Genomic DNA, 13164 nt, shown 5'->3' with positions numbered 1-13164 from the left:
AACACAGAAAACCGCAAAATTTTCGTAGGTAATAAATTTGGAAGTAAGCGCTAAATGCTCAGGCGCAGGAAGACGCTTTAACCCTAGCCTGCCAGTCAAATTCAAATAAATCTTAAGCAACTGCAAAGTGGTCGCCCAGACAACGAACAAAAAGAAAAAAAAAAAAAGAAAGAGCTCGGAGTATACATTAAATTAAATTGCTCAACAGTTTGTAATGCGGCACATTAGTGTCAAGCACTGACGAGGACGAGCCGAGAGAATGCGGCTGCTGAAAGGGTTAGACCGGGACGACATTAACACGTTGTTAGGACAAGCCGCTGACAATGGGACTGGCTACTGGGAACGGGCATTGGCAGTGGTCGCGTTCGGGCTGCGGTGCTGCCGAAAATAATTTCAAATTTATAGACAGGACAGGACACACTGGTCCAGCCGCAGCAAAATGGCACCCCTCTACAGGACAGTGCTGCTGCCGGTCCAGGCTCTGTGAATTTGGAGATTTATGTCAACACTTCTGAATGAGCATAATTAGTGGCGAGTTTTGTCCGTGATAAAAAAAAAAAAAAACAATTTACATGCAATTTGTTGCGTTTAAATGCTTTTTATATGCAAATCGTGGTCAGCCTAGGCCAGGAAGTGGCAACAGGACGCGGCCCAGATGTATGCATCTTCCGGCAAGAAGTAACCAAATTCCTATTTATGATTTTAAATGAGCTTGTTTTTTATGATTGATGCAGCTCCCTTTGGATGCTGCGCCACAGTAAGACTGTGAAATTTGAATATTTATGACCAACGGTCATATATGGTGCGGAAATTTTTATGAACCCGATGCATAAAATTAAATATACTTTGTATAAATACGCTTTTCTCAGCTGGCGTTAAACTTGTTTCTTAAGGCGGAAAATGCGTTGAATTATGTGCACTTTTGAGAGACATAATGTATAAGAATTTTTTTAATTGAGCAGTTATGCAAATTTGCCTGGGAAAGCATGAATCCATTGGACATTAAATATGATACGTATATTCAAAATAATTCAGTTTTCCATAAAATGTGCTCTTTCTTCATATTTAAAACAAGTTTAATTTTCCGATACGCTTCTGTTTTCAACACAGTATTCTAGATTGGATATCGAGTTTCGTGCCTGAAGAAAGTTCAATAGACCTGCCGCCTAATCGTTATCCATTGCTATTTCCCTTTGGCTTGTCGCTGCTGTCAATCAACTTTATGAGTTCTAATGACAATTCACATTTTTGGTTTTTATCGCACGTCTGTCATCAATAAATTAACTCGATACAATGGCCCTGGCAAAGAAACACGCGATTGAGCAGCTACCGACACAAATCAGAAAATGCTCAAACGAGCTGCGATTTTTTATAGCCATGCGCTGAACTGTCAATTGGCGTCATCGTCGTCAACGCCAACGCCAACGCCAGCGCCAACGCCTTCGTCATCGTCATCGTCATTTCACCTTTGTGTGTTTGGCCCCAGCTTGTGAATGGGACTGAAATCGAATGCCAATGCACAAAGCGCAGAAATGCAGACAGACAAATGTCGCCGCACACGAAAAGTCAAAGTTAATTTCATTTTATTTATTTATTTATTTAGCCATTCGCTGTCAAAGCGATTCCCCAAGCAGTTCAATGCTTCGCATTTAACAACATTATTTAATATTGGCTGATCGCCTGCCCATAACCAAGTAGCCACCGAACAGCCAAAACTATCCAACTGCATCCGCAGTGTCAGTTGCTGTTGCTCTGTCTCCGTGACTTTTATGCGCAATTGCCAGCTAATGGCCCCAGCAAACGTCAACGTCGCTGCCTTCGTTAAACGTAACGTCATTCACATCATCATCATCATCTCGCCATCGCCAACGCCATCTCCATCTCCATCGTCATCGTCATCGTCATGCCAATGGGCTGCCGGCGGGCGAGTTGCATTTTTCACTTGACTGTCAACGGCAGCGCATAAAAGAAACTGCAAGCCAAAACGGACCGAGGGTCGCTTAAAGGCTTCTGCTGCTAAGGTTTCTGCTTTAATAAGTACAATCAGCTTGTTTAGTCTCTTGTAATACAATTGAAATCGATAAATGCCAAACGAGTGTAATTGCATTTCGATAAAACCTCTGCTGCAATTCATTCATTTGCATCAAACTCGGCTACTCGATTTAACCAATAACCGACCGACTTTAGCCTTTGAGTTCGACGAAATGATTAACAAAACGCGATGACATTCATTCAAACGAATTTCGAACAGTTATCGCTGCCGAGGTGCCACAGCTTGTATTGGGGCATAGAAAGCACGATAAGTTAGCTCGACGAGTTTGAGCCTTTTTCCGATTGAACCCAGTTCGGGATGAACGTCTCAATTTTTTGTTTGACATTCAAACAGCTCGAGCCGAAACAACTTAGGTCTTCAGTCGATAGAGTGAGGCTTTGCTTAACTATCCGAAATGATGATTTTTATGGCAAAATTTCGAATAACATGTTCATGATAAGACACCTATTTTCGTGTCTATTTTGAGCAAAATAACACGACCTCGATATATATTAATATATATATTTTAGTATAAAATACCTATACTATCCAGATCTAATAGAATTTTATTTAGAAAAGTTTTTTGACGTCTGATTCGTTCTGATTCGTGCTTGTATCAAAACAGAAATATATAATTGCTAGGAATAAGCTTTCGATATGAGGTTAAAAAGCTAATGGCTATAATAGTTACTTCCCATAAACAGGTACCCTAACGTTTTTATTAAATTAATTACTAGCTAGGAACTTGCACTCCTCACCTCGCGGTAGCCAGTGTCAGTGGCAATGAATGCTTTTGGCCAAGATCCAAGCGTCGTCGTCATTCATCACTGAGTGGGCGGATGGGGGCTGTGTACGAATGGCCTTTCGATTACCTGTGTGCTGATTAAATGGCATTAGGAGGCGTGGCAATGATTCTTGCGGTAGCTTAATACATACATATAAATACATATACCAATATGTACTGTGGTTTGATAATCCAGCTGCTAATCTAATTTACTGCTCATATATATATATAAGTTCTTGCTGTCAGAGAGCCCAACTGCATTTTAGTTTTACGAGCAGCCCAAGCAAAGTCATAAAATCTTAATATATGAAATTAAGCTGTCATAAATTTGCTTTAATGCGCTTTAATTTAATTGTCAGTGCGAAAATGCAATGAAAATAAAACTGCTTTAAGTAGTCAAGGATAGAAGTTGGGGTAGAAAAGTGCAGCAGCGCAGGTGTTGCCACTGAAAAGTGTCGCAAGAAAAGCAATAAAAGAGCGTGTGACGGAGGCAAGTTGAATAGTTGGGTAGATTCGAGTGCATTATCCTGGCGTCGTGGGGTACGAGTAGATTATTAAAATATATTACGAGTGCCACAGCCACAGCACGTGCAACTTTTAGGATAGCAGCAACTTCTAATTTTGTCGCATGAAAAATTGAATTTAGAATGTCAGACAGACCAGTGTAATTCTAATTAGAGCTGCACTCGAAACTTCATTAATAACCGAGTGCAAGTGGCATTAAATCAATTAATTTGAATAGTTGTGTCAACATTTCGAGCAATTTTTCAGTGACATGGCGCGTTTTGGGGAACCCTTGACTTTCTAGTCGCTAGACGCTGTCTCTACTGGGGTGCAAGATTTATGGGTCTTTGTGCTGGTTTGGTGTCTACCGATGGGGGCAGGGAGTGAGGTCTGGCACGCTTCACCGCTTGCAGCCTATAATTAAGTGTCAGCTATGGTTTTTGACTTTACAAATTCCAATCAGACGATGCCTAACATTCCACTTGGAAATCCATGTCAGACATTGTACGTTTACCAATCGCATGATTTATGATGACGAGTCACAAACCGAGTGGGCGGATTAACAAAGGTCCATATTAATAGAATAAAGAGGGATATGTTAAGAAGCTACATTGCCGCTGCTCTAAGTATCATATCCTGTAAACTGCATTCTAAATGCCTGACCAAAATCAGCTTTGAATCTGTTTTACGCATCGTTTTAATCATTTTCTCACGTTATGATCCTTAACTCTTGCTCTCTTACTCCCTGGCAACGCAATGAATAATTTGTTAATTAATCATAAAATAAACTTGACTTTGACTACAAACTTGGCCGCTTCGTCGGGCTGGTTGGGCAGCTTTTGTTGATTTTCTTTAAATTTTATTGAAATTTTTACAACGCATTCGCTTCGCTTTTTTCTACAACTACAACACATGCTTGTCAGTACGAAGCGGGTAAAAACTAAATAGAATTCGGCAAGATTAATGAACTTTTATAAATCAACAAACAGCAACAAAAGCCAAGCCAGCACCGACATCAAAAGTCCAGCACATCAGTCAGTCAGGCAGTCCGTCAGTTCGTCAAGAACAGCATCCTCCTTACTGGAACTTTACCTGGTCATCTTTCACTCCATGCAACAACAATGGACAATGGATGGCTGCAATGACGGCGACTGCGGCTGCGGCTGCTGTGGCAGCGTGGCGTTAATAATTCATGTTTCAATTAATTGCCATTTTGTTGTCATCATGGTGTGTACCCCCTTTTGAGCAGAAGGTGCTCAGTCAACACCTTGACCAGAGGCCAGACAAGATTTTCGTGCAGCAGACGACGCCGCTTTGTCTGGCTGCCTTGGCTTGGCACGGGAGGATCGCCTGGACCGGTGTTGTTTCTAACAAACTATTTTTGGCTTTGAAGTGCCAAGACGAATTTCAAGTTTTTTTTTGTGTATGCTTGTGCATACACGCATTAGATGATTAATCCTCCTTGGTGGCTGTCAGAACTTTTTGGTTGGTCCAGAATTTCGGTGGCTTTTTCTGCGCAATTTGCTGTGATTAATTTTTGTGTGATTTTTATTATAATGTCTTCTCATTGTGCAGCCATTCATGAGCTGCACAAACGGTTGGACTTTTATAAAAGAACATTGTGTTTTTTTTTTTGAGGGGTATAGATGGGGTTAAGTCAAAGGTTCGTCAGGCAATGTCATGGTTAGATTTCTCTTACAAGCGTATATTCATTCTCCTACACTTAAGAAATAAGCATAAACAAAAACTGATCGTAGCTTTAACTATATTGTATGTCAAATATTATGAATTTTGTAAGAGAGTTCAACTGGAAGAAGCTTAACTTTGTTTCTTCTTCCAACAATTGGAAAGTCTAACTGATCTATTTGGCTTTTATAAAGTCTTGCATGATAAATTTAACAAAATTTCTACATAGTGAATGCTGTCATCGCATCTGTTTGTAATCAATTTTGACATTGACATTCCTTAAGTCTTAAATTGTCCACTGCTCCCATTATTTTCAAGTATAATTAGGCGTTTGCACAATCAAATTCATAAATATTTGAAGTACATAAAAAGGCTTAAAGTGCTACATGGCTACACGACACTCGGATTTCATAAAGACATTCGACAAAGCCAATCAACAACAGTTGCGACGCACTTGAACTTGAGCTTACAGCGACAAGACACATGGTCATGTCAGAGCACAGATTCTTTGGCAAATCGTGCGTGGCTGGGTTTTAACTGCGTCAGCGCAGAGACAATCTGCATATTGACAGGCGGCTGTCAAAGCTTATTGTGCGCAATTTTTTAAACGGTAACAGCAGATGGGTGAAGGGAGTCTCTTTTGCTTTGTCAAAAGCAGCCACAGGAATGCTTTGACGAAATGCAATTTACATTCGGAGATCTATGGTGAGATGCTCAGCTGCTATCCGATTGCATCTGTCAATTGTCAGGGCTGGCATATTTCTTATGTCGAACGCTGCGTAAGGTAATATCCTGCACTCGACATGTTTGTCGCCTGTCGGCACCTGATTGTGTGGCATTTCTCAGAGGCAAATGTAATTTCTAGTCTTCAGCCCACACTACACCAAACAACATGCCAAAAAGTCAGACAAATGCAGTTTAACACTTGCCGCCACCCCCAGCCACAGCTCCAGTCCCAGCCCCAGCTTCAGGCACAGCGACAACCCTCGCCCCAATCCGCTGCTGCATCCAATGTGGCGTGTAACTGAAACATGTAATCCAACGCAACGGAACGCAGCATAACCCGACAAACGACTGACTCGCGACTTATACTACACACACACACACACACACACACACACACACACACACAAGTACACAACCGGAGCACACATCAAAGTAAAAACTTTTTCTATATAAAAACACGCCAGGGGGTCTTGATTATTCCTATGCTGGCTAACATGGTTTTACTCTTCTATGCGGTACACTTTGAATCTAATCCAATTCGTATCGGGTTTGAGCTAGCTATTATATCTATTTTAACTATATAAAAGATAATGATGATGTGATATAGTTCTAATTAACTAATTGCTTATTATAATAAGATCAGGTCAATTGCTGCTATGGCTATTTTTCATATGCAGTGAAAACTCTCTTTCCTCACCCACCATAACAGATCAGGCCCCTCTCGTAGGTGGACACTTCTGTTCAGCAGACAAATATTTCTCGTCGGTCGCTGTCCGCCCAAGCGAGTCTTTACTGTCGATTGAAAATTAAATCTATTCTCATTCTTATATGTATGATTATTTTTAAATAATTAATTCACTAATAGTTATACTATAATATGCGATAATTTATGTAGAAATATTAGAATATATAAATATAAAAATATAGTCATCTTTTATAAAGGTTATTCTTATAATTTCCTCTAAGTATGTCTTATTTAAGCTTAAATTTTTATTTTATTGAATTATAAACCTTAAAAACAAATAGTTCGAGGGTTTAAGTTATATTCGAGTGGAACAACACTCCAGAGCTAGAAGGTAGAAAGTTTAAAATTTAAATTAAAAAAAAAAATAATTATAGTTTATAGGTCAGCTCTCTATTTCGAATAAAATAGCTAAATAATCCTTAGGAACTTTAAATGATATCTTGTCTTAGATTTCAATGACAATTAATTTGGTTTCATTCAGTTGGCACTTGAAAGTGTATTCAATAGTCGTTCAATACCAAATATTTGTACTTAAGTACTTGTTGTTGCCCTTTTCTGTTTGCTACTCATGTCAATTCGTGTGTCGCTTTCTTTCAATTGAATTTGCTTTTCTGGCACCCCGCTATAAAGTGTTTGGCTCTCTGCTCCGCTGTGTGTTTTCTAGTGTTAGTTTCTTGGATGTGCCTCTGCTCCTATTTTGGGCCCGCTTCAAACGCTCGCCGCCGTCTGCCTGCTGCCTGCTGCTGCTCTGCCGCCTTTAATTAGCAGCGCGATTTATTTATTTATTTGTTTGTGGGTTATCTTTTTATGTGGACCCGGCTGAAAAGTGACTAGCTCATTGGCTACCCCGAAATTCCCGCTGGTCGGTCGCTTTTGTATTGAATTACAAATCACTTTTGGTGGTATTCGTAATATGCGTTGCTTCCTTCGAATTGTTTGTTCAATAAACACATTTCTAAAAGCAATTCGATGTCAGCGTCTGAACTTCTTTCAATCATACCTTGACGCTGCCCGGGATAGTTCCCATGTCCGTGCTCCGTGCATTATTTGAAAACATAAATTAGTTTCAAAAGCAGGTCCTTAAACAAAAGGGGCAAGTTCCGGCACATAAAGCCTCCACCACACACGGAACCGGCTTCCCCTGCTCGAGAATGTGATTAAAATGTTGCTCGTTTTTGGGCAATAAATGTCCAATAAAAATATAATTATTACTCGCCTGGCTTACTACACACCTACGACCCACAGACGACACGGTCATGTCGGGGGAGTTGGTTGGGTTTTCGGACACTTTATCTTTTTTATGTGCATGTATCGGCGTGCCCTCGACTTATCTGTGGGTTCACGTGTGTGTGTGTGTGTGTGTGTCCTGAGCCACTCCTGCACATAAATTTTTTTAAGTGGATTTTTGGTGGCTCTCTCTTTTTCTCTTTATTGTTACTCCGCCTGGCACTTCCTGAGTTCTTAACCAAATTGTAATTTTATGTGAAAATTTGTTTATTAAGTAGCTTTGATAGTTTCGCTAGCTCGAATAGAGACAGAGATCCATTTAATTTATTGTTTTAAGTGCATTTCAAGTGTTGTTTCGGTAATTAAATGGGTGTGGTTTCTGGTTTGCCCATTAAATTACGCTACGGTACGGCTACACATACATGGGCATTACTCTTGATTTGTTTTCACTTGTAAATTTACTTATATTCCTCACAATTTATTTGACTTTTTTCTACAAAAAAAGAAAAAAAAAAGAGAAAGAAAACATATTTCCTTATGCCCACAAAAGTGTCAACAGCTAAGCTCCCAAACGAAAATTATGTGTAAATTTGTGATCATCATCAGCATAAAAACACCCTCAGGCAACACTTCCAAAAAAAAAAAAAAATAAATGAAAATCTAATTAATTATAAACATATTTCATTGTTTTTAAGCGCACACAGAAAATCCAGATAAAAATCCTAATAAGTCATTTGAAGACAGCACAAAATGCGGGCGTTCTGTATGGCCGCGGGGACGACTAATGACAGGGCTCCGCAGAGATATAGGGAACAGACCTCAACAGGCAACTCAATTTATTTTAAATTTGTAGGCAGTTTTTTCTTTTATTTTTTTTTTGTAGTTCTCTTTTTTTTCTGTTTTTCTCTGCTAGCAATTGCCGCTAAAAATAACCAGAAAATGTAGCAATAAAAGGCGTCACCTTGGCAAATGCTTTTTCTGGCTGTGGAAAAAAGGGGCAAAATTGAATGCTGGACGCTTTGCGTGTTTTATAAACGCGTCACTTAAACACATTTGAGCATTGGGGTTGGGGCAACAGGCAACAAACATGCTAAGGCTGAGGTGTTTTTAAATTCGAATTCACGTTTTGTTTATATTCTACTTTAGGGGAGCCCGCAAATGTTCCCCAGCAGCGTTTTAATTAGCTGAGAAAGGGCATTTGCTCAGCTAATGCTTATCAAAATGCTTCAATTTGTATTTACTTTTAACATAAATCAAACAAACCGAAGAGATATATGAAAATCCATTTATTAGCTGCAGAGAAAGGCACAGACTATGCACTGCACTAAATCCACAACCTGCCAAACCACTTGGCAAAAGCGATAAAGGCAAACCCTATCCTGATCTGACCAACTGAAAGGGTTACGCTTGGTCCAAGCTCATCCTCAAGTGTCAGTTTGCGGTCGTATTTCATTTCTTTTGGCAACTCGTTTTGGTGTATGGTTTTTTTCTTCTTCTGGTTTTGTTTTTTGTGGTTCGGAGTGAAACTCGTCTTGAAGTGGCGTCCGATGCCATTTACATTTTTATTACAAACAAATTCGATGCGGTTACAAATGCGCCAATGCAAATATATTTTTAAAAACTCGAACCCCCCAAAGGACCCTGGCCCGACTGACCAGGGCTAAAAGAGCAGGGGTTAGATGCCCGGCTGCCCAATCCCTTTCCCTAGCCCTTTGCCGTCCTGCGACTGTCAGTGTGTATATTTACAAATTACTTACGGTTAATAAATCATGCCGCATGTCAAAATAAATGCATAAATTTTCCGACTGTTTATCGAAATGGCAGAACAGTTGCTTGTTGTCCAGATACTCAATTGAATTGGTAAGCAGGCCAGCAATTGGATTTGTTAAAGGCTTAAAAAGTTGGTCAATTCCAGTCGGTGGCAATGTGCTTAAGGGTATATTAGCTTGCCAACAAAGTCTGTACACCACACTTTATACACTTACTTTGGAGAGTATTTGAGCTTCGGTGTGTCTCTGATTCTGTGCTCCTTATGAGGGTGTCTTAGCTCATGGTGGTCAGTGCTAAGCGTTTATAATTTTTCGATTTATAGTCACATTTATTTGCCGATAACTAACCTACTGGACCAAACAGATTACAAAAGGCTGAGCAAAAAAAAATACATAAGTCAAGGGAATGATTGATGGTCAGGTTAAGAAGTGAAAGCATGTCACCCAAAGGAATAGCCTGACAGCAACCCGCTCCTGGGAAGCTGTAAAAGGATACAACTGGCAGCAAATTTGTAACAATAAAGCGTTAAGTTAAGCGCCTTTGGGAAATTCGCAATGCCCAGCTGGAAAAGGGAGAGCCAGAAAACTAAGAGTTAAACGAGTTGACTTGGGCCTGAGAAATTCGACAAAGGGTTAGTCGAGCCAATGATTGAATGCAGTCAAAAATTACTCAATTAGTTGAGCATTAGCCAAGTCAAATCATTAAAGAGCCTGTCGTTCTGCTCTTGGAGGCAATTTCTGGACTGGCTACCTAGGCGTAGTACTGGAAGTTCTATCCGATTATACCCTGTCCTAATTGCCGTCTACAGCGTAGCGTAAATCCAGTGGCCGGTTGCAACAATTAAGTAAACTCAATTGAGCATAGACCGCAGAACCTCATTATAAACAATTTTCCTTATCACCAGCACACAAAAGAAGTTGAAATGCATTAGGCCATGGTGTGGTCTAGCCCCCGACCACGGGCTCCGGCATAGGCTTTGGCCCGGTCATAACATTAGAACCTCGCTAGACACTTTACGAAATTGCCGCAAATCACGAACAACTCATGGAAAAAGAAGAAAATTTTCAAAGTGAATTAGTCAAAAAGAAAAGAAGTTAAAGCCACAAATTGTGGAAAACTAAGTACCAGAAAAATGCAGAGCGGGTCTACAGAGCGCGGGGCAGGCCTTGGCGAGTAAGTGCCATTAACATATGAGGACGCTGCACGAGCGACCGCAACGAGCAACGGGCACCATGGCACCAACTGATCCCAGATGTTTGGCAGAGTCTCAAAGACGAGTGTCGCGACTTGCGCCAGAACGGCGGCTCGGCTGTACTCTAGGTCTTTGCCATGGCAATTAACTGGCGCTAGTTTATAGAGTGTGCGTGTGTGTTCGTTGAGAGCTGCAGTAGAGGGGAGCCTAATGATCTTTTTGGACGCTTCTTAACATTTTTTTTATAAGCTACCAAAGAATTCTAAGTGGTGGTAGTCAGGGCTTATTATATATCAAACACTATTTGCTTCTAATAAAATCCATTTCCGTTACCATCAAAGCTACAGCCCTTTGCGTTGCTTCTCAATGAATCCTTTTCACACCTCTGTTTTGACTTATTTGAACACATTTTGCACCCAATTATATTTAAATTCAGCAGCAATCAATGCCTCGTCGTTTACATCTCATTACAGCTGCCTTTCACCTACTGACCAAACCCAAAACCGTTGGCAATCAGCACGCAAAACCCCAAACTCAAACCCAAGCCCAAACCCAATTCCGGCCAACTGAATATCCACAAAAATTACCATTTTGACCGCAGACAAATTAGTGTTATTAACACTTTTTTTTTTTGGTATTGTATTGTATTGTATTCTTCTCTGGTGCTGTACTTATTTATGGGATTTTGGCAATGTCTGGCTGCATTTTTCACGCTTCAGCCACGCGCAGTCCTCAGTCGTCATCGTTGTCGTCACCACCTGGTCCAGAGTCGCCTCCGAGTGCCTTTTTAATGGCTGCGTGTAAAAATCTGCAACTGCAACACGCCCTGACCGCAGGTTTTAATATAAAAAATGTTGAGCTGTTCGTCGCCCGCCCGTTGTTTGTTTGCCTGGTGTCAGGCCATTTTGTGAAAACAAACAACAATAATACCGCATTATGCCACGAATACCCCCAAACTCTGCTGCCCCACCAATTCTCCAACTCATCGAGAAAAAATCCATTAAAACTGCGTTGCGTTTCGCTTCCTTTTTTTTTTATAGTGGTTGCTTTTGGCTTTTTGAATTGTGTTTAAGAGAGGGCATGTCAATTAGTTTATAGCCAAATTAACACTTCGTTTATCTATTTAAGAAATTGACATATTTTCAGAAGCTGTAAAAGTTAATTTGTTAAATTTTATTTTACCTTTTTTATCTGTATCTAATAAATAATTTAGTATAACATGGTCCTAAAGTATTCTTATAATGAAGGCCTTTGTGGTACTTGAGTACTTGCTTCTTTATTATGTTGGACTTGAGAGTGTTTCCCAAAATATTTCTGTGAATAATCAGTTTTAAAACTTTTAAGTAAGCCTGAATTATAGCTATAAATCCATACCCTTAATTTGATACTTTTCAATAACTCTTGTGCCCGCCCTCGCTTTTAGCTCTTTGTGTCTTTTGCATAATGCGTTAATATTAACCGGTAGCTGCTGGAAATATACATATTTTTTGTTGTTTGTTGCAATTTTCATAATAATGCCAGAGGATGTCGAGTAAGCTGATCAGAGTGCAGAACACGAACCCAAATCGCAGCTAATTAACTTAATTAGTTTATTTAAAAGCGCCAACCACACGTCCATATAAATCAGAAGCTCCTCAATTGGCAGCCCTCGGCGCACCGATTTGCCGACCTAGTTTGCACTGCTTTTCCTGGCTCTTATCTGGAACGATATTCCTGCCCAATTTGGACGTATTTAATGTTTCCCCCAATGCCGCTTTCTGTTGTTTACGCTGCTAATTGCAACTTTTGTCTGTCAGTTTTGTAGTCTCGACTGTGTCTCAAGTGTTTTTCAGTGTCAGCGCCAAAGTTGTGCCTCTGATTTTGCATAACCCAAACGCAAATTGAACATTTTTGGGCTGTCATTGACAAGAAGTGCGACAGACGCGAGACCATTGCTAATTTGATGCCAAATTCAACTCAATCTGGGCGGCACTTGAGAGCGCCTTTTGCGTTTGACAACAACGCCCAATGATAACAAAGGTCGTGTGGCATTGACAGTGGCAACATTTCAAGTGGTTCTACTTTAGCTCTTGTTGTTTTTCATCTGCTGCTTCTTGTTGTTTTTTCACACTAATTGCCTGTGGGGGCTCAGTAAATGTTTGTTTTTATTGAATTGTTTTCTGAAATACATAAATGGGAGTGAGTATTCTTTTTAATTGTTAACACACTCAAAGTGTTTGCTTGAGTCGCCCAAATGACTCATATCATCAACTATTTCTATTCAATAATTATTTATATGCAGAATGAGTATTAAGTGCTGCTTTAAAATATGTATCTTGCTTTTCTAATAATTCATACCAAAATAATATATTATTTCTGCTTAACATTAAATTAATACGTTTTATCTAATACATATTTCATAACAAAACAATATAATATTTCAATTTAATTTATTTGAAATTTAACTCAAGCCTGAGATAGTTTATATTATGCAATTGCTAAATATCTGTAAATCATTT

General features: G+C 39.8%; 1 protein-coding gene across 8 annotated transcripts in view; it reads left to right on the top strand.

The window, feature by feature from the left end:
* hid (head involution defective) overlaps positions 1-13164 on the top strand; it is a 207097-nt gene that overhangs the window by 76004 nt on the left and 117929 nt on the right. The gene's annotated exons all lie outside the window — the stretch shown is intronic.

Source organism: Drosophila virilis, chromosome 3, assembly GCF_030788295.1.
Source record: "Drosophila virilis strain 15010-1051.87 chromosome 3, Dvir_AGI_RSII-ME, whole genome shotgun sequence".
NCBI classification, from domain to species: Eukaryota; Metazoa; Arthropoda; class Insecta; order Diptera; family Drosophilidae; genus Drosophila; species Drosophila virilis.
This window is presented reverse-complemented; position numbering and strand designations above follow the sequence as displayed.